Source organism: Miscanthus floridulus, chromosome 18 (assembly GCF_019320115.1).
Source record: "Miscanthus floridulus cultivar M001 chromosome 18, ASM1932011v1, whole genome shotgun sequence".
NCBI classification, from domain to species: Eukaryota; Viridiplantae; Streptophyta; class Magnoliopsida; order Poales; family Poaceae; genus Miscanthus; species Miscanthus floridulus.
Window position 1 is genome coordinate 44398936 of NC_089597.1, and position 27154 is coordinate 44426089.

Genomic DNA, 27154 nt, shown 5'->3' on the forward strand with positions numbered 1-27154 from the left:
ATAGCTTCTAGAGCATAGGAAACATTTTGTGTTGTGGAGAATATATGCTCCTTTAGATGTCAAATTATAAAGCTACCTTTTGTTTTAACAAAATGTCTTCACTTCACATCTTTTTAACATATATTTGTCACTCATGCTTTCCTCTCACATACATTAGTCTAGATTCAATACACAATCATAGATCTAAAATATTAGAGTTAATCTTGTAAATGTTTTGTCTTCAATAGCACCCTTTATCAACTTACAACATTTCCTGCATAAAGATATTAAAGGCGGGTACATGGGTTTTGCATGCCACAAATACATTGAGTAGGACATCTAAACATTTCACCCTAAACTATGGGCTTTAGCTTATCCACAACCTTAATAATCAATATAAATAGTAGCCTATATGCTACAATCATTCCACATAGCACTGCAAAGTCCACCCATTTTGAGTGGCCCATTTCTGTTTCAAATAAGGTACTGATCACTTGCTCACCAGTTATTGTTCTGTCTCCTACTCCTGGGTTATTTTGGAGAACCAAACCAAAGAACTCATTCTTGTAAAATCCCTGGAGTGCATACTTGTGGAAAGAGATGTAGAACATTGGGTACTTCCAAACTATCTTTGGCAGTTTACTAGATATTTGGAAAAATCCGCAGGTAAGCATCATGATACCTTGTATTCCAGCACCTGTGATGATGCCCATTAGAAAATCTGGCACAATAGCAGCTACGGTCATCAGAAGGCCTTCAACTAGCGTCGTGGATGAACAAAGGACTAGCGTAAAATACACGAAATGTTCTACTCCTCTCTTTAGACCAGACAGATAGTAGGCAATTGCACCAGGTAGTATAGCAATAAGGGCAAGATATGGTGTGGCTGATAGCCAATTGGAGATCACAAATGCTGACACACCATAATGCCGTTTAGCCTCTCTCTCTCCTGAATATCTAGGGACCAGAAACAAAGCCACAAGTTAGAGGAGCACAATTTAGTTTTATTGTGTACATCTCTAAATTCATGAATTCTTCACCTAATGCATGAGACATAAGAAATTTCTAAAACAGACTACTTGAAAACTATATTTATTCTATTGTAAATGGTATACCAACTCATGGTGATATAAACTGATTGTGCCATTGCATTTTTTTGTTGGGCATAGACATGTGTTTGACCTCATATTATTGAGATTGACTCTATTGTGGTGGATTTCCCAAATGACAAAGCCCCTGGACCTGATGGATTCAATGGTTTTTTTGTAAAGAAAACCTGGCACATTATTAGAGATGACTTATATAAGCTATGTACTGATTTTTATGACCATATAGCTGACCTCAAAAGTATCAACCATTCCTATATCACTCTAGTGCCCAAGAAGGATAACCCAGAAACTGTGAATGATTTTAGACCCATATCCTTGCTCAACACCTCCATGAAGATCATCACAAAAATTTTGGCCAACAGATTGCAGAGAGAAATGCCAAAAGTGGTCCATGAAAACCAATATGGCTTCATCAAGGGAAAGTCAATACAGGACTGTTTAGGGTGGACTTTTGAATATCTACATCAATGTCATCACTCTAGAAGAGAGATCATCATACTGAAGTTAGATTTTGAAAAAGCCTTCGATATGGTTGAACACTCAGTCATCCTTACAATGCTAGCTGCAAAGGGCTTTACACAGAAATGGATCTCATGGGTTGCTGACATTCTCTCCACAGCCACTTCCTCGGTTTTGCTCAATGGAGTTGCAGGGAAGGACTTCAAATGTAAGAGAGGGGTTAGGCAAGGTGACCCTCTCTCTCCTCTTTTATTTGCAGTGGCAGCTGATCTTTTGCAAAGTGTGATTAATGATGCATATGCACAAGGAGCTCTTTCTGCTCCTTTCCCTCGAAACAGTGACATGGCTTTCCCAGTAATCCAGTACGCAGATGACACAATTATTGTAATGCCTGGGGATGAACAGCAGCTAGCAACTCTCAAAGGATTATTACAGAATTTCACTCTATCAACTGGCCTGAGAGTAAATTGTCACAAATCATGTTTAGTACCAATCAATATGGAAAGTGGAAAGGCCACTGACTTGGCCTGTATATTTGGATGTACAGTTGGCAGCTTTCCATTTACCTACCTTGGGCTTCCTTTGGGACTCACCAAGCCACAGGTCAAGGACTATGCACCTCTGATTTGTAGAGTGGAGAGGAGGCTCTCTGCAAGTGCACAATTCCTGTCTTATGCTGGTAGGCTGCAGCTAGTAAACTCAGTTCTTTCCTCTTTGCCAACATACTATATGTGCTCACTGAAGATCCCTGTGGCAGTGGTGGAAGCCATTGATAAGTATAGAAAAGATTGCCTTTGGAGAGGCAGTGATTTCAGGAGGAAAGGATATAACTTGGCTGCATGGAAATTAGTTATGAAACCCAAGGAGAAAGGTGGACTGGGAGTAGTCAATTTGCAGCTGCAGAATGATGCTTTGTTACTAAAACAATTGGATAAATTCTATCAGAAAAGAGAGATTCAGTGGGTCAAGCTTATCTGGAACAGATACTATCCTGAAGGTGTACCACACCTAAGAAGGGAAAAAGGATCCTTTTGGTGGAAGGATATCCTCAGACTTAGCCAGCAATTCAGAGGCATTGCCAAGTGTGAGCCATATGTCGGGGACACAATCAGTTTCTGGGATGATATCATTCTTGACACAGTCTTTTCAAGGAAATATCCTAATCTTCACTCTTTTGCTAAGGAGCCAATAATCTCTCTGAAAAGTGTTAGAGAAAGGGGCAATTTAGTGGATCTCTTCAGGATCCCTATGACAAGGCAGGCATACAATGAGATGATGCAACTAGAAGGAAATTTGCTTGAACTAAGCAATGATGATAATGGAGAGAAGGATGTTTGGACTTTCATCTGGGGTCATAAAAACTATTCTGCCAGTAAATTCTATCAGCATCATTTTAAGTCCATTCAACCTCCAATTACCATGCTTTGGATCTGGAAATTCAAGTGTGTCCCAAGAATAAAATTTTTTGCATGGCTCCTCCTGAATGACAGATTGAACACCAGGAATATTCTAAGGAGAAGAAAGAAATTTCTAGAAGATTATAGCTGTGTCATGTGCCGAGGTAATATGGAAGAAACACTGGAACATCTCTTCTTTGATTGTCCATGTGCTGCTGCTCGGTAGTTCATTCTTGGCATAGTATGGAATGATGAAGTTCAGGTACATCACAAGATCATACTGGCCAAGAATGCTTTTCCTTTCCCTTTTTTCATGGAGGTATTCATGGTGGCTGCTTGGTGCATATGGAATGAAAGGAATGCAGCTATTTTCAATGGAAAGGTGCCTAGTGTACTTTCTTGGAAAAGCAGTTTCAAACAAGAGATCGAACTCCATCTGTACAGGATTAAGCCCAATCTTCACTCTGCTATCCGGTTGTGGTTGGACGGTTTGTAATTTTCTTTCTTTCAGACTTTTTTCCTCTCTTTTTTCCCTTTTGTTGGCTGGTTAACTTTTCGTTAGCCTTGTAACCTTCTTTTGGATCCTTCGGATCTTTCTCTCTTTTAATATATATTGCCGCCAGGGGGCTCTTTGCCCCACGGTTTCAGTTCACAAAAAAAAAAGGCTACAAATATCAGCTAGAAAATGAGAATTGAGCATATAGTAACAACAATGGAGATATGGATAACATGTTATTGAATTCTAGTGTAGCTAGTTACAGTATGGTTTTCCAACGTTGTGAAAAGAAGTATACAGTTGAACACACACACACATATAATGTTACGTAAAACAAGTAGTGCATATAAATTAGCAATTATTGTTATTTTTTATAATTATATTTTAGATATTTTGAGTGGGTTAATTTCACTGCAACTGTATTGTTAAATGTTTATGCTTTGCAACCTCGAGTTCATTTGAGTCAATATTTTATTTGTCAGGTCTATTTCATAATTAACAAAACATTGAGCTATAGGAAAAATCTAGATAGATAGCAACAAAATAGATGATTAACCAACAGTTTGCTATTCCTGATTGACATTCAATAACTTCGAGAATACAGAGTCACCATGCGGTTCACGTTTGTAACACCCTAAAATTTGCCACTTTTGAAAATAGAGTTAAAATGATTTATTTGTGAATTTTTTTACATATGAAAACATAGGAAAATAAAATTTTTCATTAATTAAAATTTATCATAAGGTAGAAACATGTTTGTTGCATTCATGCCGGTCGCACCTCGTGTTTCTATATGCAAAATGTGTGTTTTTTTACGTTTAGGAGACGAATATCTATCTCTAGGAATTTTTCAGCTTCTTTCTGGAATTTAATTCCTACCTCCTTCACCTTAATCTTTATGTTCCAAGTTCCCAACAATATTTTTATGAGCTCCAAATACTTTATTTGGGTTCATCATGTTCCAAAGTGTCTCTAGGAATTTTCCCCAAATTTTCGGAGGTCTCGGCATATTTTTCGTGGCTTAAATATCAATTCTAGACTTTTCTAGAATTATTTTATCCACGAAATTAATTAATTCTGAAAATAATAAATCTCTCATTTTTCCCAATGCTCAAAGCCCATGTGCAATAATCCTAATAAATCCTAAAGGCCCGTGCATTTATTTACTAATGGGCTTTAATGTTTATTTAGGCCCATTAGTAAATGTGGAGGGGGTAACATCAATTAGTACCATATCACTAGTTGACGTGGATGTGGGGGGTTTTTCTTCCTATATATATATCAACCAACCTCTTGGGCAAAGCACACCAAAACTACCATATAGGGAGCCCCTAGTTTGGGAAATCCCTCGTGTAGTAAATTATATTTTTCTCCTCTTTCTCTCGCCGTTGCTGTCGCCGTCGTCGTCGTTGCCGTTGTCGTCTTGCTCCTCCTACGCCGCCGAGGTACCCCTAGGTAAGACCGCCATCCAAAATGTTTTCCCAGACTTCGTCTTCTTCTTTTAAAAGCGTAGTTTTGTTGGTTTAGATCCAAAATACGTTTTCAACTATTTACAGAATTGCCACTAATTTTGTTTTAGCCATAACTTCTCCGTTTTAACTCCGATTTGATCCGTTCAACTTGCGTTAGGTTCGTAATTTCATAATCTACGTGTTTATACTACTGTTCAGTATGTTTTTAACTTTTAAAATTTGTGATTAGATTTAATCTAATATTAGACTAAAAGAAATCTTGTTTATTTCATATCTTCTGCGTTTTAGATCCGTTTTGACCCATTCAAGTTGCGTTAGATTCATAGCGACGAGGTCTACGTGTTAGCAACAGTGGTTACCATATTACTATTTCTAAAATTTCATGGTTTAAATCATATCTTGATTAATAATTATGCAACTGGGTTTTGTAAATAAGATATGATTTATTTTACTTTAGTTTTATAACTTAAATCTAAATTTGATTTAATCCAATTTATATAAGCTTTTATATAGTTAAATAAATGAAGCCTATAGTTTTCTTTTTTGTGTGTAAAGTAAATCTTTCGGTAGTTGTATCTTTTTAACCGTAGCTCCGATTAGCGTGCTTTTCACGTCTGTGTATTCATAGTAAGACGTAGATTCGTTTTACAAACTTTTCATCTTAATTTGATGTTTGGTGTATTATTCTAATTTAGATCTATTATTTGCTTCGTGTATGATTGTATAGATGCCTGTGTGGTGTTTTATGATTACGTCCAGTCAGTGAGATATACGTGGTGACCAAGAAAAAAAAGGAGTGTGTTGAAGATTAAAGCTCACCGAAGGATCGGTGTTTTAAGGCAAGTATAGCATGTGACCATCCTTGTTGCCTATTCACTGTTAATCATTTAATTCATACTGCATGTGTCTACCTTGACTACCACTAAGGATATCCTAGTCTTTTGTACTTATACCTTGACTCCTATGGGGTACTGCATTGGGTAGTATGATGCTAGTGCTCAACTACAACCATGATCTTGTAACTTGACTAATGGTATATGCAATAAACACTAAAAGATGCTTTTTAGCAACATGGAACAAGGGGGCTAGAGCATTGGGCTGTTTTTATGGTGCTCTAGATTTCTCTCCCTAAGGACTTATCTGTAAGTGATCATCCAAGACTTACAGTACAGCTGTGAGGGCTACATGGTTCTGGCTTTAGCTCAGTATAAGGACCTTTTCTAGCTTGTTAGTGGTTACCTTTATGACGCAAGAGGGGTGTGTTCCGGGTTGGATATAGTGCGGCCTCTGTCCGTCAGTGTATAGGCTACGCGTCATTGTACCTGTCGGAAGGAGAGCCCTACATTCACAGGCCATAGAAACCTAGCGGCCCTAACTTGTTAGACGAACCTCTGAAAAGCTTCATAGTGAACCCTGCCGGCCTTCCTTGGTAGTGGGTCAAGAGGCTGATCACCTCGGGCAAAAGGGTAAATCACGACTCACTGTGAAAGTGTACAACCTCTGCAGAGTGTAAAACTGGTATATCAGTCGTGCTCACGGTCACGAGCGGCCTTAGAACATTTATGGAATAGATGATCACTAATGGTTAATGATGATGAATACTGATGATGAAGATGCTCATTAATGATTACTGTTTATGATATTCATTATTCATGCTTAACTGATCATGTGTTTATGGGCTTGAGGTGAACTTGTTGCTACTCAATTGCTAAAATCATGACTCATTAAAAGCTAATCGCAGTTAAACCAGTGTCAGCCTTTTGAGCCTCACGAACCTCATGTTATATTTGTTGAGTAGGACATATACTTACGCTTGCTTTATTTTCAATTATTTGGATAAAAATCCTGGATGGGTACCAGATTACTAGAGTTTGCAGGAATTAGGCTTGTGATCAACCAGTCAGTTGTCCCTGTGGATTTAGAGTCTTCGCCTGAAGATCGGAGTTGTCTTTACGCTATCTATACTCTGAGGTTATATTCTTTATACTAATACGTTATGTATTTAAGCATTGTCTATTGATATTACCCTTATTTGTAGCTATATGTGAGATTTAACTTCCTAGGCTCACATATGGTGTGTATCTGATTTTGTTCTTAAAACCGGGTGCTACAACGTTCTTTTACATGTCACCTCATGATCAAGATAAGCTAATGAGGTTATATTTTACTAGATCTCCTAGTAACACATCTTGGCCTCATGATCATAAGTATCTTCTCATTAAGTTTTTCCCAAATTAGTACCATATATGTATATAATTAAAAATAAAAGGGTGATACCTTCATTTCCTCCACAAAGGAAGGGAATCCGCCAATTGCCATCAAGGTTAGAAGACCACCGGTGAACATTAGCATTGATGATCTAGACTGAAACAATAGAATCAATAACATTAACAACTTTCACAACTAGCCTACTTCATATCTTAGACTACTTACACAATATTTAATCAACTTACGCGAATAGAATCATATCCATAGCCAAAATTGTAATATATGGAACCAAGGCATAGACTTAAGGAAATATATATGCCAAGTCTCAACCAGTAGTATCCAACATCTCTGTACATGTTTACAAATGATCTTTTGGTGAGTACAAACACCTTGGTCAGGAAACTGGCTTGGTTTCTTCTGATCATCAATCCACCCTATAGGTTAGCAAACCAAAATAATATCTTATATGTCATCTCCATGCAAGATTACACAATAGTCAGAAAACGTGAGTATATATACTAACCATTTCATTTATGTCATGCATTTCCTTTTTGGCATCTTCTAATATATTGGAGGATTTATAGACATTCATCAAAATTGTTATTGCTTCGTCTGCTGCAGATGGCTTGAATACTGCTCTTTCTTCATTTTCCTGTATGTTATTACTGTGTTAAAAGGATACTTCCATGAAATGAAATGATCTCTCTGTAATCTACGACAATAGCTATAGTAAGAACCTACATTGACAAGTATTTGAATCTAATCCAAATATGTCTTTCCATGTTTGCTTTGATTAACTATTGGAGAATAAGGGCATGATCAGATAAAATCTTATATACCAATTCAAAATCTCTGTTGATTGTCCTCAAGAAATGATCTGAGGGATTTCTCATTGGTGGGCAAGGGTAGCCGTTTGATGTGAAGAACTGCAAATATAATGTATTGTAATTTGTAAATGAAAGTTGTTAGAAAGCTATAAATAAACATTTTTGTCTCTCATAGTTAATAGAAAGTAAAGAAAGATGACAACAATTACCTCAGCGGCATCGGCGGCCGGGCCAAAGTAGATGGTCTGTCCGGAGGCGAGCAAGCAGAGGCCATGGAAGAGCTCGAACACCTCGCTACATGGCTGGTGCACGACGGCAATGATGGTCATGCCCTCCCTGACGGCGAGGTTGGCGATGCGGTTCATCACGTGGAACGAGGCGGCGCTGTCGAGCCCGCTACTGGGCTCGTCGAGGAATAGCAGCCGCGGCCGCGTGAGGATCTCCAGGCAGATGCTCAGCCGAAGGGCTGCCCGCCGCTGATGCCCTTGGTTTCGCGGCCGCCGATGCGTGTGTCCAGTGCGCTGGTGGGCCCCATCTCCTGGATAGTCTCGTCGGCGAGGGCGAGCTTCTTGGCAAGTGGCATGGGTGTCCGGCAGTTGGATTTGAGATGAGTAGTAGATAGCCTCACGCACCGTGAGCGTGGCCATCAGCACGTTCTCTTGCGTCACGTACGCCTGAATTGAATCATTGAGGCCTGGTTTAGTTTTCAAAAATTTTCATCCTAAACTATTAAATCAAATCTTACGGCACATGCATAGAATATTAAATATAAACGAAAAAAACTAATTGCACAGTTTTGTTGGAAATCGCGAGATGAATGTTTTAAGACTAATTAGTCTATGATTAGCCATAAGTGCTACAGTAACTAACATGCGCTAACGAACGATGAATTAATTAGGCTTAATAAATTCGTCTCGCAGTTTCCAGGCAAGCTATGTAATTAGTTTTTTTTATTAGTATCCGAAAACCCCTTCCGATATCTCCGAAACATCCTATGTGACATCCAAAATTTTTTATTTCGCGAACTAAATGCAGCCTCATTTAGTATTACTCGACCTATTTTTTTAAGGAAACAGGAGGGGTTAAAGCTCCTACCGGTAATTTTACTGAAACAAGAGTAAAAGAGTATAAACTTAAACTCATGAAATGAAACAAAAAAAAACACTACTATAGAAAAAGTTTGTACCAACGAGATATTTTTTTAGGTGCGGCTAGTGATAAAGCCGCCCCTACAGTGGACGTGCTCAGGACCCACAAGACCAACCGCCCTTACAAATAGTACAGTAAAAGTGGCTGGTGATACGAGCCGCCCCTACAAATGGGTCAATTTGTATGGGCGACTCACTCACCAGCCGCACCCACTATTGCGATTTTTAGGGCCGGCTCAATCACCAGCCGCCCCTATAAATGCTCCACGTATAAAAGTCTGCAGTCCTCTTCTTCCTCCACGGGTCTCTCACTCTTACTCGAGAAAAAAGACTTGGGAGGCTTTGGGCACCTCCCAAAAATTGCTCTACTAAAAGAGAGGTTTTGGTTTCAAATTCTTTGGTTGAGAGGTTGTTGAAGGTAAGGAAATACTATTTCAAACTTTTTTTTAAGTTTTAATGGTTGGTTAGTGAGTAATTAGAGTTTTGTTTTCTCTCTCTTCTATGGTGCTTGAGCTACTTATGAAGCAAATTAGACCCAAGTTTTGAATGTACTAGGGTAAATTAGGTATGGGAATAAGATCATACCCTTATTTGATCGATGTTTCTTGATTTTAGTGAACAATTAGTTAGTTTTATGGATGTTTCATGTGCATTTAGATCTAGATTTAGGGTTTGGTTTTTTTTATTAATTTTATTTTTGTAAATTTAAGTTTGATAAAATTGGACTAGGGTTTGCTTGAAAGATATTGGGTAAAATATTAATTGTTGCTAATTGTTGTCTTTAAAATTGTTTATTGTAATCAACAAATATGTATTTTTAATTATTTATAGATAAATAGGCCATTAATTAATTATCCTCTACCATGGTGTGTTTGATATGCTTCATGTAATTATATTTGATTTATATTTATATATATCTGAAGTATATATAATTATTCTCAAGTAATTATTAATTTGATTTATATATATATATATGAATAAGTAGTCCTTTAATGTATTTTCTTTGGTTGTTATTGTAAAAGATGGAGTACATAAACTCTTGGATTTATGGTTCGTTAAGGTTCAAGGCAGGTTTTCATGAAGGGGTGGATATATTTATTGAGGCCGTAGATAAGCATGCAACGACGTTGACAGAGAATAAGGATACAATTATTTATCTCTGTAAAGATTATAAGAACTGTATGGCATGGACAGATGTGACTATTATCAGATCACATTTGATTATGCGAGGATTTGTTGAGGACTACATAGTGTGGATTCATAATGGTGAAACGGTTGTTGTTAACGACGATGAGGAGGAATACGACGACAAAACCATAGAATCCCTATCCCAATATTCAGTAGAGCTTGATGCACGAATGGATCCCGAGTTTGACAATGAACAAGGTGGTGATGTTGGTGGTTGGGATGGTAACGATGAAGGTGGTGCCAATAATGATGACGGAGCACGTATCGGGGATGAAGATGATTTTAATGATTTGGAGGACATGATTCGGGCCCTTAGGCTAGAGATTTTACTAAATAGCCCGAAAGGTCTAGAAAATTTGTAAAGGGTGAAAAAGCATCGAAGGAGACTGTGTATGGTGTTGACAAGGGTTGTCTGACACACTAGACAGTGCTACATTTTGTGCTTGAGCTACTCATCCTGGAGGCTAAGTACGGCTGGTCAGACTATAGTTTCAATGATCTATTGCGTCTCCTGTCATGGTTCCTGCCCAAGCCAAACTCAGCTCCAGCCAACACATACCAAGCAAAGAAGGTTATAAGTCCATTGACAATGAGGGTTGAAAAAATCCATACATGCCCTAACCACTGTATCCTTTTTCAATTCGTGGCGACACATTCAAGTCACTAGATAAATGTCCCAAGTGTGAAGCTAGTCGGTACAAGAACAACGACCTTTACGTGGGGATGAAGCCTCCACAAGGAACAAGAGGATGAAGGGTGGGAAAAAGGTGGTACAAGATTCTCAACCCCCAGAGGACACTCCATTAGGCAACGATTCAAAGCAAAGAAGAATTCATGCCTTGGTAATGTGGTACCTGCTAATGGTCAACCGCTTGAGGCGTATGTTCCTAAACCCTAAAGAAGCCGCACTCATGACATGGTGGGATGATGAGTGCAAGGTGGTTGATGATGTGATTGCACACCCGACCGATGGTACTCAGTGGCAATGCTTTGATGACAAGCACAAAGATTTCAGCGCTGACCCAAGAAATGTATGGTTTTGCTTGAGCACCAATGGAATGAATCCCTTCAATGAGAGGACCAACGACCATAGTACATGCCAGTGATCTTGACCATGTACAACATCTCAACGTGGCTATATCAGAACAGAAAGTACCTTCTCACTATTCTCATTTCGGGTCAGAAACAAGCAGGCATTGATATAGATGTGTTCCTCGAGCCTTTGATGTAAGAAATGGAGAGGCTATGGAGGCATGGAGAGCCAATGTACGATGTGTTCTGAAAGGAGGACTTCATTTGTGGAGCCATGATCTTTGTTAGTACCAATGATTACCCCATGCTATTTGCTTTGTCTAGACAGATCAAAGGGAAGATGGGATGCTTAGTTTGCTTGGATGGTACTACATGGGTGTACCTGGATACATCCAAGAAGACAATTTACCTAAGGTACCAATGCTTCTTAAAGACAAATCACAAGTACCACAACAAGATATACTTTAGATATTATGACAACAAGCCAGAGAATGAACCCCCTCTGGAGACACGTAAAAACAGGCAACACATGTTTGAAATTGTGAAAAACATACATGTCGTCCTAGGAAAGAAGAATCCAGATGGGACAAAGAAAGATAGAAGCACACCTCCTGTCGCCGTCGTACCTATCAAGAAACAGTCGATCTTCTTTTTGTATCTGCCTTATTGGTCGGACTTGGAGGTCCCTCATGCCATTGATGCTATGCACATGCAGAAGAATATCTTTGAGAGTCTCATTGCTATCTTGATGGACACAAGCAAGACAAAGAATGGTCTGAAATCACAAAAAGACATGGTGCAGCTAAATGTGAAGGTAGAGATTCATCCGGTACCTGAGGGTAATGGAAAATACACTCTGCCCGTGGCTAGCTTTAACTTGACCCCAGAAGAGAGGAGGGCGATATGCACTTTCCTTAGGGGGATCAAAGTTCCGACTAGGTTTTCATCGAACAAGAAGTGGCTAGTGTCGATGAAGGACCTGTCAATAAAAAACTTCAAGGCTCATGATTGTCATGTGATGCTAACAGTGTTTCTACCCATTGCAATCAGGGCTATAAAGCCAAAGTTCTTGAAAATGGCCATCATCCGCATGTGCTACTTCTTTACGAAGATCTCATAGAAGATGATTGGCAAGAAAGAGCTGAGTGACTTACATGATTTCGTGGTGGAGACCTAAAACCAACTAGAGATGTGTTTACCTCTTGCTTTTTTTAATATAATGCCACATCTCATGATTCACATGGTTCATCAGATAGAGGCCCTAGGCCCTTGCTACTTGCATGAAATGTGGTCCTACGAGCGGTTTATGTCAGTTCTAAACCGATACGTGCATAATTGAGCATACCTAGAGGGCTCCATGATAGAGGGTTATAGTACTGAAAAAGTCATCGAGTGCTGTCAAGAGTACCTAAAAGTACAGAGAGGAATTGGAAAACCTAATTCTCATCACAAGGGTAGGCTAGCTGGGAAGGACACCAATGGGAGAAAAGTGTCCATCAACAATGATTACAAAGAAGTGAGTCGGGCACATTATAGTGTCTTGCAGAGTACAGAACTGATGCAACCATACATTGATGAACACTTGGCTATCATTATTGAGGAGAGAAATGGTCGTATAGATGAGTGGGTTATGAAACAGCACAAGCAACGATTAACTATATGGTTGAAGGACCAAAACATACCGATTATAGAAACCACAGATGATATTACCATCAGTAGGTTGGCGGCAGGGCCATTGAGACAAGTGACATCTTGGAAAGCTTACAAGATCAATGGGTACACATACTATACCCACGCAAAGGATAGTACATGTGTGAACCAAAATAGTTGTGTTCGAATAGAAGCTCTCGACGGAGTGGGGCGAAAGATCCAATTCTTTGGCATCATTGAAGATATATGGGAACTGGACTATGGAATGAATATAACGAAGGTCCTGTTTTGATGTTGCTGGATCAAATAACACTAAGTGCTCGAGATTGGGTTAACAGTCGTGGACCTCGAGAATCTAGGCTTCACGTGTCGCACAAGTTTTCTATTTAACCGACCCACAAAGTAACTCCCCTAAGAAGAAGACAAAGCACGTGGTTGCCTCCAAGAAATAGCACATTATCGGAGTTGATGGCGTGGATGATGTTGACAAGTACAATAACTACGCTGAAATGTAGCTATTCATAGACTTTCCTAAGAAGATTAGTGCTGTGGAAAAGAACCTGTCCAAAGACATATTGCCATGGGAACAAAAAGGTGTCAAGGGGAAAGTTGTTATGGCCTAGCTAGTTGTTCAACATGGAGTGTTTGTGTAAGTGTGTGTGTATCGATGAGACTTCATTTATGTATGTGCGTGAGACTATATTCACTACTATAGATTGACTTATCACTATCACCACTTTCACTGCCGTAGCGATAAAAGCATCGGTATGATACTTCCACTGTTGGTTGGACCGATAGGGAGGCCTCCTAAGGAATGAAACTGGCAGTTGAAAACCATCAATGTGGTGGTGGTAGTGGGGTTGAATTCCACCATCATTTGGAATGCTGAGCTGATTGGGATAGGCATTATGGCCGCTGGCCCTACACAACCATTTGGTGTACTAGCAGTTGTAAATTCAGCGTGAGATATTTCCCTATTTTCCAACTACCCACAACATAGTTGTATCACCATTACTACTTTCCTACGGAGTATGCCTCATCTTCCTTGATGCTTATATTAACTGCTCCTCTCTATTTCTCCATCTTCAAGGTTGGTCTATTTAAGCCAGGGCTAGATGCGCTTCTTGGCAATCCACACACTCCTTCCTCCTTAGATACAGACAAAGCTCTTGAGCCAACCATCTATATTTTCTTCATCGCTGTGGTGCTCCTTCTCCATCTCCTCCTATGACAGCGGTGGCATTGAGAGAAGGCCTTGAAGATTGGGTACTACTAGCATCAAGGCACAGCGGGGGCTGCTTGATCTAGGTGCTAGTGGAAGTTTTGTGATTAATGGGGTTCGCTTAGAGACTAGCTGTAAGGATCTTTGTAGCCTTCTCTCAATCCACCCATATAGTAGTTAGCTCTTCATTGTTCAGTGATGACTACCAAAGATTAGCAATTGAAGTTTGCAACTAATGCTCTAAATGGGCTTAAAGTGACTCGATCATCACCTCTTCTTCAATACTCATGTAAGAAAAATAAGCGCTCTAGGGTTGTTGATGGTGCAGAAGCTGATTCTAGTTCTAGAAATTCAAGTTCTATACAAACAGAAGCATAATGCCCTCCAAAGAAGTTACATGCTTCCAAAGCGCAAGTTGAGGTAAATATGAAACTGTTGTTTGTAATTCATTATATATTTTAGATTGTGTTTTTATTTTTGGTATGTTTCATAATTTCATATACTTTAGTTGTTATTTATGGTCACTATGATAGACATCATTTTTGCTGCCTAGGTTTCACCACTGGCTTATTTATAACTATGTCTCTCTCTTTGTAAACTTTTGCAGCTGCGATCAATCAAAATGAAAAGGAGGACCCCCTTGAAAGGACAAGAAACTCAAAGGAAAGGCCATAGTGGTTAAAAAGTGCAAGAAGTCCCAATTTTCAAGGACAACAAGAATGACACTAAGAGCAGCACAAGCGGCCAAACATCGTGAGCATGAGAGAGATAGAGGCATTGAGAATGAGCAGCAGCCCATAGTGACTCAAACCGATGGCATACGATGCTCTAGTTGTTGTCGGGCTATTCATATGAAAGTCATTGGTCCTGAAGGAAATTCCTCGGTTTAGGAGACAGAGAGGCAAAGGCCTAAAGAGTTCCTTGCATCACTTTATTATTGTGTAATGTTCGTCTTTTTAGTTTTTGCGTTTTCTTGTCCTCATGATATTAATTGTGTTTATTAGTGGAGATGACTTAACTTGTATTAAGAAATTGGAAACATGTACATGTGCGCAATTAGATCAGTGGTACTTGGATGCCCTCTAGTTGGTGCTCCACCGTATCCACCATGTTCGTGACCATACTTCTATATTTCTTATATTGGTATTAATTGTGTTTATTAGTGGAGATGACTTAACTTGTATTAAGAAATTAGAAACATGTGCAAGGGAATCTGAACCGCATCATATGAGAAGGAAGGTAACTGTAACGAGTTTAGAAAGGAATAATCGTACTTGGCGTATCATTGTATTAAGGAGAATGAAGAGTTTGTCATACAAAAAAGAGAGTTTATCATACAAATCCCCATCATCTAGATATATACATATCAACATTGATCTACACAGAATCTACCACATTGATCTAAAGAACCTATCACAATCATAGGGGATCCTACACTCCTTGCTGTAGAAGATAGCCCACTCCTCCCAACCTTCCCATCCTACATGGATGCCATAGCCTCTGGCTCCGCACTGATGTCTGTCCTGGCGACACACTGGCATGGCCAGAGGAGGCAGAGGACTAGAATAACCCGGTTGGAGGTGCCATGTACATATCTTGTTCTTCCACGTCACATTCGCCGCTAGACCCGCTTCATCACCTTCGACCTTCCTCAACCACCGCCGGGAAATGTTGTCGTTGCCGGCACCGCTATTGGACATATGGAGCATAAGGTAGAGAACAAATGTAGCAACATCATGGCCTACCACGGTAGAGCGCTCAAGCATGTCAAGCCATGGCATGAGCGTGGTACGGTCTTCCATGAAGACATCACGCATCCCAGTGTAGAAGTAGGCCTCTGGGTTGCCAACGCTAGCAAGCCTGGTGATGAGGTTGGTGTGGTACTCATGGTCATAGAATCGGTTCCAGGTCCCACGTTGGATCCCATGCAATAGTACCCACCGCAGTGGTATGCTCCAACCCACTTTGGCGTTGCTACACACCCTACGCATCTGCGAATAGGTTGCCCACAGACTAGCAAGATCTTCCATGGGATCTGCTGCAGCCGCAGCGACATGGCTAGCAATCTCAATAGACATATCCATTGGGAGCTTCTCCATGGAACGAGGACACACGTGGTGGCTACAAAAGATAGATCCTCGGGTCGAGGAGCGACATCATGGCAGAGCAGAGCACTAGGGAGGGGGATCAGAGTAGAGCAAGGTGAGTTCCAAAAAACCCTATTAGGATTTTATGATCACTCCATTCTTGAAGGTTCCACAGCATGGGGATGTCGAACGTCTTGGGGAAGTCAATCGTCATCTTCTATGTGAATCATGTAAACCGTGTATGAAAATGCAAAAAAAATCAGAATGAAAATATCTTTTATCTTACGATTACAAATTAGAGGTCCAGCCCAATGGTGTAAACCTAGTGAACCACGTAAATCGTGTATGTAAACCATGTGACCCCCTAATTTTGCATGTAAATTACCCACCTTTGCCATTACAAAAGATAATTCAAAGCAGTCGATAAGAATAAAATAGGCTAGCAGTTCATCACTTCGTCTCCCCTAAGATCATGGTTAACGCTAGAGGGGCCGAGTCGCGTGGTTGAGTCAATTTTCTCTGTCCAACTTTCAATACCATTCTATCACCATTACTTCCACCGGGAGAAGCGTGCTCCACTAAGATCATGCGAGACGTGGCCTTGCCTTAACTCGTGCTCTTGCATAGTGCAATCAAAGGGAACTCCAATGGGTGCCTATCTCGCCCATCAGTCTATAAAAGCGGTGGCTAAGGCAGGGAAGCAAGTACATGATTCCTTTTCTCTCAAACTTCTATCTTCTTTGTCCGACACTCTACCTCAACACCCCATCCTTCACATCTCATCCATTGGTGGATTAGGTAATGAAGCGCCAAATGGAAGAATCATCGGAGGTTGTCCCTGCTCATCCACACTATCGTGCGATGCTGTGATAGGACGAGGAGGGTAGCGAGGTGGCGCCGCCACCAAAGAGCTGATCCCCACTTCTGGCTATCTTCGACAACGATGACGACAAGGATGTAGATGATGTCCTCACGTTGGTGGAGCAGCTAGACGTGGCCACCTCTGCCCTCCGTGAGGAGAGCCGAGAGGTGGACTGGCTGTGCCTCTCCATTGCCACCGCGAAGCGGGAAACGGCCGCAGCAGAGCTTGCCGCCGCCGAGGCCCAGGCATGCCTCGCTGGTAAGTCATTTGGCATGATATGATCTTGCTCTTTCATTATGAGTCTTTAGTTGTAGCATTTTCTTGTCTCCTTTTTAGCCATCTAGGAGCAGCTGATCGCCATGCATGGTGAGGTGGCGGAGGTGATCTGTCTTTGCTAGGTAGCCAAGGACAACGCCCGTGTCTCCACCCGGATGGCAACCGAGAGCAACAGGCGCTACCAGGACCTCCACACGACAGCAGGCAACACCATCCACGTGCTTTTGCCTCCTACGCCTGTGGGGACGACCCTAGCAGACTGCCTCTGCACTGTGCCACCATGGGTCATGTAGGTGGCCATGTACTACATCTGCTTAGGGACCGCTTTGGCCATGGCCGCTGCCCAACTTTGGCTGGGTGAGGACCTGACCGTGGTGGAGCCAGGGTTCCTGGGAGAGACAAGCTATCGACGGCGCCAGAACCTGATCGGCGAGTTCTCCACCATGGGCGATGGCATCCTGGCCATGGTGGATGTAGAGGACATCATTCATAATGCTCCCTATGAGTAGTTTGATTGTAACATGCCTCTGCATTCTAAATAAAATGTTCATAATATTAGTAGTTATTACTTTGAGTTCATCTTTGTTTGCTGTGACTTGAACGTTCCATTTGTGAGCCTTAGAGTTCAAAAATCGTATGGAACATCTGTCGTTAGTAGGTGCTAACATCTCCCATTCATCACTGTCGGTAGCCTTCACCGCTGCTTTTGTCAATTTTCAAGCTCGCGCGTGAGTCTACTCGTCACTCCCGCGCATATTTACAAAGTTTTTCAGAAATTTGCATTCCCACGTCTGATATAGTTGCTAACAAAGGACACTTCCTGCCATATCTTTCTCCTCCTTAGTGCTGCTATTCCTCATCACCACCCCTGCTCCCTAGTGCTGAACTATGCGATCGCCCCTACTTAGCGGCGTGCAAGCCGCCAGTCAACGCTAACAAGCCAGTGCTCCACGCCAATACACCTCACAGGTAGGTAGACAGCACAGATCCACCGGTGACCAGGGTGGTACTCATCATTGCCGTCACCGCTTGAGCTCAATGCCACAAGATTCAAAGGCAATGGTAATGCTTTCGCACTTCCCTTATGCATTGTTCTTGGATTTTTATTCCCTTCTTCACTCATCTGAGTATGAATGAAGCTTCTGTCTGATTATTAATGAGCTCACAAACACATCTCCATAGTCGCTCCTTCTCTGATTTAGGTGACCACGCCGCTGCATCCATCGTCGTCCCCGCTCCACCAGATCCTCATCAAGATGGAGGAGGAGGCCCCCAACTAGAGGAACGAAGTGTCCATCCTCTCATACCACATCTTGGTCCTCATTCTCAGCCGCCTCACCACCCGCTCCTTGTGTAGCTGCAAGTGTGTCTGTTGCTCCTACAAAAGCCTCATCTCAGGATCCGAGTATTGTAAGGAGCTACCCTAGATTCTCATCGGATTCTTCTACCACAGCTAGAAAGGCAAACACAACTTCACCAGCGTCAACAGTGAATACCTGTTAGTGTTTTGAACAAACACCAACTAGTAAATTTATATTGTTGTGTGTTAGGCTTGGATGGTGTACTAAAGGACATAAGGTTTATACTGGTTCGGGCGAAATGTCCCTACATTCAGTTCACTATTGCTCATGTTATTAGTACCAAAAAAGGTTCACAGTAGGGGGTTGTCGATGCGAGACCCATAGGGTTTCCCACGGAGAAGAGAGAAGAAGACCTAGTCTAACTAGGATTCCCTACATGTAATCCTACTAGGACTAGTTGCACGTAATCCTACTAGGATCTCTACTTTGTAACCAACTAGGACTCCCGCCTCTCTTGGACTATATAAAGGAGGGCAGGGGTCCCTAGATCAAACGACATCAGCACACACAACCACAACATACCTCGCAACACAACAAATAGCGCACGGCGCAATATACTATCCACACCAAACTGGACGTAGGGCGCCGTGACTTTCCGGCGTGCCGAACCAGTATAAATCGTTGTCTCCCTGCGTTTACCATCGAGTTCCTGCAAACGCCGATACCCCTCCGAACAAATCACCGCCCCGGGTATCCCGTGGCGGGTTGCCGGTGATAAAACATCGACAGCTGGCGCGCCAGGTAGGGGTTCTTGGCGCTTTGCGTTTGAGAGCTCGGTGGACCTCAAGATCAAAGATTTGTTGTGGCTCTTGTTGGCCCTCATCGACAAGTCGCTGCAGCTCTCGTCGACCCTCAAGATCAACAACACATTCTCGGTGACAGGACCTCAAGATCAATATTCGCAGCCCTCGTCGACAACTCGTTGCGGCCCTCATCGGCCCTATCTGAGATGCATCTTCAGCACCGTCCCGTAGAAGCTCAACTTCTCCATGGTGATCCCCGTCCTACATGGGCAACTCGTCCACGTCAACTCGTCGACTACATCGAACCAGATGCGTTTCATCACGAAGCTAGCCAATGTCTCATCTGGATCGATCTTACTCTGTCCGACACGGGATGTGGGGTCCCCGATCCCAATGACCGCATTAGGCACGGCACTCGCACGGGATTCCAACTCCAGCGAGCCTATCAACGAGCGCTGCAGCTACAAACTATAGCAAGCTAGCAGCCTGCAAGTCAAAGAAATCTAGGAAATCCATAGCGCTTAATCTCTGCCGTTACATGCAAGACGACAAGCCCGGTCTACAGAGGCGGTCCTTTGCATCTACTTTTTCCTGGAGCAAGTCAATCAACTCACCGCAATCTATCCGAGTCCGATCAGCAACAGACTTGTCAAATTCAAAGAATTCTGCTACGTATAACAAAGAAGCTACCAAAGAGATTCCAAGACCTTCGCTCAACATACACAGAAGACGTACGCGAGCATTACTACCCCAACGTCCCTGATGACTACTTCAAATTCGTGAGAGCACTCGGCGACCGGCGGACGACTATTTCGACTACTCCTCTCGTCGAGAAAACTAGTCGAGGGCGGATTCCACGTGATCGACAACTAGTCGGAATCGACTCCGACTAGTCGGCTTCATCAATGACCGCCACGGCTTCGTCAACAACGCGGCCACGAACCAAGCTAAGTCACATCTCATTTTTTTATATATTCCAGATATTATTCGTATGCCTATGTGGCCATATCATCTTCCCTTAACGGCTGTTAATTTTCTCGGATAGTAAGCCTTAATTCGTGAAGCTTGTTTTCTCGAATGGATGGTCACGTCAATGAACCTCTGAACCATACGGATGGTCACGTCAAAGAACCTTTGAACCATATGGGTGGTCACGTCAATAGACCTCTGAACCATACGCGAGATTCAAGTGCTTAAACGTAATAGGCTACTACCTAGAAAATTAACCGACCTAGCAAGGGAAGACACAAAAAATCATCATGTGAGCAAACATAGTGCTCTAAGTCTTCTCTTAACGGTCGCTAAAGTCCTCAGGTAGAACAGACCTTAATCCGTGAAACTTGTCTACTCGAACGGATGGTCACGTCAATGAACCTCTGAACCACACGCGAGATTCAAGTGCTTAAACGTAACAGGACACTACCTGAGGAATTTACATGGCCTAGCAAGAGCAAGACGCAAAAAGTTTATATGCATTTCATAATGCAGGGGCCCGCCCCTGATTGATTATTCAAATATGGGACATGCTCCCCACTTCATATCCGAAATGTCATTTACAACATATTTTTATGTTTAACATGCAGGGGAGCTACATCGGTACCATGAGATCAGGAAAACACGCTCCTGAGAGCTAGTCCAGAAACAACCCAGATTGATCAGAAAACAACCCAGATGAGGTACATACAAATTCAGAAAGAACCTGGACGAAGCGCAAACAACCCCGAAGAGGTGCTGCAAGTACAAAGACAAATTCAGAAAGAACCCGGATTGATCAGAAAACAACCCGGATGAGGTACATACAAGTTCAGAAAGAACCTGGACGAAGCATAAACAACCCCGAAGAGGTGCTGCAAGTACCAAGACAAATTCAGAAAGAACCCGGATTGATCAGAAAACAACCCGGATGAGGTACATACAAGTTCAGAAAGGACCTGGACGAAGTGCAAACAACCTGGAAGAGGTGCGGCAAGAACCAAGACAAGATCAGAAAGAACCCGAATGAATCAAAAACAACCTGGAAGAACATTTCAGAAAGAACCCGAATTGATAAAAAAAACCCAGATGAGGTACATACAAATTCAGAAAGAACCTGGACGAAGTGCAAACAACCCAGATGAGGTACATACAAATTCAGAAAGAACCTGGACGAAGTGCAAACAACCTGGAAGAGGGACATCAAGAACCAGAGAAGTCTAGAAACGACCTCATTGAATAAAAAACAACTCGGAAGAGCATCACGGCTTAGTCAAAAAACTAAGCTCGAGGGCTCGGCATTCGCTTCAACTATGCTCGGGGGCTCGAATTCAAGGATGGAAGACCAAGAATACAAGTACTCAAGACTACAACAAAAACAACACATCAAGACCCTTCATCCGATTTCTATTCTAAAGAAAAGTACTCAGAGAAGGCTCGGGGGCTGCGGGATACATAACCCCAAAAATTTTTTGAAGACAAGAATCTGGACCCTCCAACTTTTGCAAGCAAAAGCAAGAGGCTCGGGGGGCTACACTCAGTGAGTGCAATTTTTACGAAAAATTGCACCCACCGAAAAAGAACTTGGAGCAACCAAGAAGACTAAAGGGACCCTCTGGCTTCTTGTCCCAACAAGCAAGAGGCTCAGAGGCTACACTCACTGAGTGCACTTTTATCCAAAAGTGCACATCAGCCGAAGAAAAGACAAAGAAGACCATCTCAAGGTTTCACTTCAAGAAGAACCTCGAACGGATTTACAACAACTCAACGAAGACCAAGAAGAACAAGAAGGCTTCCGAAGCTCATCCATGAGATGCTCGGGGGCTTGTCGATGCGAGACCCATGGGGTTTCCCACGGAGAAGAGAGAAGAAGACCTAGTCTAACTAGGATTCCCTACATGTAATCCTACTAGGACTAGTTGCACGTAATCCTACTAGGATATCTACTTTGTAACCAACTAGGACTCCCGCCTCTCCTGGACTATATAAAGGAGGGCAGGGGTCCCTAGATCAAATGACATCAACACACACAACCACAACATACCTCGCAACACAACAAATAGCGCAGGGCGCAATATACTATCCACACCAAACTAGACGTAGGGCGCCGTGACTTTCCGGCGTGCCGAACTAGTATAAATCGTTGTCTCCCTGCGTTTACCATCGAGTTCCTGCAAACGCCGATACCCCTCCGAACAAATCACTGCCCCAGGTATCCCGTGGCGGGTTGCCGGTGGTAAAACATCGACAGGGGTACAAACGGTCGAGAGAGGGATAGGTCCCAAGTCTCTGATGGAAAGGTCGAAAGGACACCAAGAGCTCGGTTGCTGCATGGCTATGTGTCATGTGTGGAATTGATCTATCCCTCTAGTGGGGCGTCCTGCCCTCCCTTTTATAGACCAAGGGGGAGCAGAGGTTACAGATGGAAGAAAGAGGAAAAAACCAAAGGTAGAGAGGGTCCTTTGAGGGTGTCGGGTCTTCCTTTTCCCTTGAGCCTGCCCTGCTGACATAGCAGACTATGCCAGGGATAGCATGTTTCATTGATCCTCCTAGGGCTAGGCCCTAGCTTCATCTCAGTGAGTGGTCATGTCCCATCCTCCCCTAGCGGACGGTGTGGTCTGTTAGGGTGCTGAGCCATGACTCTATGGGTAGTAGATGTGGAAGTGACTATACACCTGTTACTATAGATGATGTGAGTTCTTCCTTAGATTGTAGTGGTTGTTGTATGCCTATGTTAGTATCCACGCCCAAAGGCTAATGGCGGCGCCTACAACACTGTAGGACAAAAGTCGGCACCTACAACACTATTTGGGTTCTATTAGGTCGGAAAGGGCTTAAGCGGCCATCCCATTGTATCCTAATGGTACCTTCCTGTAGGCATGTAGGGCATGGTCCTCGGTACTGTGGTTGACCTGAGTGTCCTATCTTACCTCCTGCTCGTCATCATGAAGGAGCAAGGTGTAGCCGTTTGGCGAGGCAGAGCCTGCCCATGGATGTCGGGCGAGGCAGAGCCAACCCTCAGCCGTCAGGTGAGGTGGAGCCTACCCACAGACATCGAGCGAGGTGGAGCTAGCCCTCAGCCATCGAGTGAGGCAAAGCCAGCCCTTAGCCATTGGGCGAGGCAGAGTCTAGCACTCGAGGGTCAGGTGAGGCAGAACCAATCTTCTATCGTTTTGGTAAGAAGCATAGTAGCATTCTTGTCTGACCGAAAGCATCAATATTCGATTGTTATTAATTCCACCTCATTGGGTACCTTGGTATTAGGTCCCCGACAGTAGCCCCCGAGCCCTCAGGTGATTCAGTTAGAATCACCAGAGGGGTGATTTGACTTGCTAGAGGGTGTAGCCCCAGAGCCCCTAGGTGATTCAGGCATAAACGCCCGAGGGGTATTTTGATTCGCTAGAGGGTGTGCGTGAGAGCACCCATCGGGTGTAGCCCTCGAGCCCCCCGGGTGATTTGGGCAGAATCGCTCGGGGGGTATTTCGATTCGCTAGAGGGTGCGCATAAGCGCATCCGTCTGGTGTAGCCCCCGGGTGATTTGGATAAAATCGCCCGAGGGGTATTTTAGACCCTTCGTGGGTATGGCTGTGAGATTTGGTATTTTTGACAACTGGATAGTTCAAAGGGAGCCCTGGTATCCCGTTCATGGGGATTCATCCAGGGTCAGCTCGGTTGAGACATGTTTGCGAATCGAGACTCCTTTGAGGTTCATGTGCCTGAGTTCTGGCCGCTCGTGGGCCCATCCCTCATTAGAATGGCCATCGAGACTGTTGGGCCAGCCCTTGAACTCCTGGGTGCAGGTGGACTGGAGGAAAGATTTTTGACCCATATTCCCTCTATGGGAAAAGAGTCTTGGTCTGCTCGGGAAGGCAAAACGTCCAACGCAATTTTGGTGGGAAAGGATAGGGATCGTGGGCGCATATCCCACGACATGACGTGGTGGTGTATCATGGCAGGCTCAGAGTCCTAGGTGGGTGGTTGCTCTTCTCACATCCATCGCCCTATAAAACCAAGGGGTTCACCCCTAGGGTTCCGTACTTTGCCTCCTCGCCTTTGCACCTACAACCTCCGCCACCAATTGCCTGATCCTCCTGCACCCGCATCGTAGCCATCATCAAGCTCATGTTCGCATCGCCACCATCATCAAGCTTGCATCCACCCCCTCCCAATCGTTCAATGGATCTGTGGTGCAAATCTGACATCACCCCTCAGCGCCTGGAGGGCCTCATTTGCCGTGGCCTCCTTCGCCTGCTGACCGCCACCGAGGAGTGGCGGCTGCCTGGTAATGAGGACGAGCCATCACCGCTTGAAGGGTATGTCATGTCCTTCACTCACTTCCATGAGTGGGGATTTGCCATACCTGCCCACAAGTTCCTCCGTGGGCTATTGGATTACTACAAGGTGGAGTTGCAGCACCTTACACCCAATGGGGTCCAACACATTGCGGTGTTCATCGCCCTATGCAAGGGGTTCCTAGGATTAGTCCCCACTTCAACCTATGGCGATATCTCTTCACCATCAACCTTTTGAAGAAGTGGGTCGGGAAGCAAGATCTGAGCATGCTGATGGGATGCGTCGACATTCATCTCCGCAACAACTAGGTGAATGAATACCCATTGATGCGTCTATCGACCTCCAACAAAGGGTGGCATTTGCAATGGTTTTACGTCAAGGATGACATTGCCACCCCCTTGTCGGCATTCTCCAGGTGCATCATCAAAGAGTTCCTAGGGTCATGGAAGTGGGGTGTCCCAGACAAAGACAAGAAGAGGATCAAGGACCATCTCGCCGCCCTCCAAATTCTAAAGGTGAGGGGCATGAAGGGATCAAGGATCTTCAGTGCCTTCCATACGCGGAGGGTGGTGCCACTGATGAGCCGCGCACTTCCCCTGTACCTGATGGGGCCCAGAGCATCGCTCGAAGGGACGGCGCTTGTTGACGAAGCACTCACCCCCTCTGAAGTGGCATAGCGCATTAAGGAGATGATGCAGCCTTCGAAGGACAGCACCGGTGTTGTCCTTGATTTTGTGTATCCAGTGCTAGGGCATCCCCTAATGCGGTCAGAATTGGGGTTCATCGATTTTGTAAGTTCTATTTCCCTGTGCCTCCTTTTTACTCAAATTCCTGACCCCTTGATGCTAACCTCGGGATAGCAGGACTAGCCGAAGAGACTCATCTTTGGTGATAGCCTGGCTCCACTGCCGAAGGACCAGATCATGGCGACGGCAAATCGCACCGCGACCGAGTAGGATAGGAAGACGAGGGAGCTCAAGAGGAAGAAGATGCTATGGAAGCAGCAAGCATGGGAGCAAGGAGAAGAGATAGGTAGTGACAACGATGATGACAAGGAGGAGTTTGATGAGATAGTTGTCGATGTGGAGTGGTATGTCCTGGAGGGTGAGGATACGCTGACAGGTACCCACTCATCCATGCAGGGACCCTTCCCATTCCATGCAGAGGGAAGTGAGTCCGTGAGGCTGGCGAAGATAGGACAAACCATTGGCCTGTCCATAGGACTGGTGGGAGGCAGCGGATCAGCCACCACGCCCGGGGTGCTAGTGGAGGGGGGCAGCACCACTGTCGTGCCCCATGAGCTGATAGGGGCAGGTGGATCTACCGCCGTGCCCGAGGTGCCAACAGAGAGGGGTGGCTCCACCGCCGTGCCCTCAAAGACAAGGGAGATGAGCCCCCCTACCCAGGAGTAGGGGGCAAGCTCGAAATGGTCCTGCCTAGATGAGTTGGAGCAGGAATCTGGGGATTTGTCCCCAAAATGTTCCTACCGCCCAACCGCGCCAGCGTAAGTCTCCGATTCCTCTATTTTTCCTGTTTTTCTGCCTTTCTGTTTGTTAGTGTGACATATGCCTTTTAACTTTTATAGAATCTTGCAACAGGGCTGTTCTTTGGCCCTGACACCCAAGAAGAGTGTTGCTCTTCACGCAGAACGGGTGCCGTTGCCCGACGTTGCTTCTGTTTCGGGCAGGAGTGGAGCCGATGTTGCGGTCTTGTCGGCTGGTCAGGAGCCGCCAGTGATGGTGCTCGTGCCCTCGGTGGGTCAAGTAGGCACCAGGGCTAAATAAGCACCCTCGGGGGTCATTGAGCAGACGATGGCGAGGTGACTCCACCACCTACGTTGCAGCGAACGAAGTTGCCGCCCGCGCTTGTGGCACCCTCTATGGTGAGCGTGGTACCGCAAGCTGAGGCCCTAGCACCACAAGCGAGTGGAGGTGGCCACGACCATGATAAGCCAGGCATAGCCGGACACAACCATGGTGGTGTCCGAGGGAGCGGCGCAATCCGTGCCACCGGCGGCCTAGGCGGCGGTGCCTAAGGCAGGCCGGACAGAGGGGGACATGGCCAGAGGGTCCCTGGGCATTGTGGCGGTGGTGGAGAGGATTAGTGGGGGGTTGCCCTTAGCCCTAATGTTGAGGGGTAGCCGCTCATGCACGCGGGGTGAGCCACCGCTCTAGTGGATGGCTCCTCAGGACCCAACGTTGACTCTCTTCTCTCTCGACGATGCTACTAGGAGAATAGAGCGGGAGAGTCTCGATGTCGGGTTCTCGGCTATGATGGATGCCTTGAGCCAGGCCAAGGGCATCCTGCATGATGCCATCGTTCCCACTGGCCAGGTATCTGCTTGATCTTCCCTCTTGCTTTCTTCTTTCTTCA

The 27154-nt window shown here is 44.1% G+C and overlaps 1 pseudogene; it reads right to left on the reverse strand.

Annotated features, from left to right (window-relative positions):
• Positions 1 to 332: 332 nt before the first annotated feature.
• LOC136522529 (ABC transporter G family member 1-like) overlaps positions 333 to 27154 on the reverse strand; it is a 48863-nt pseudogene continuing 22041 nt past the window's right edge.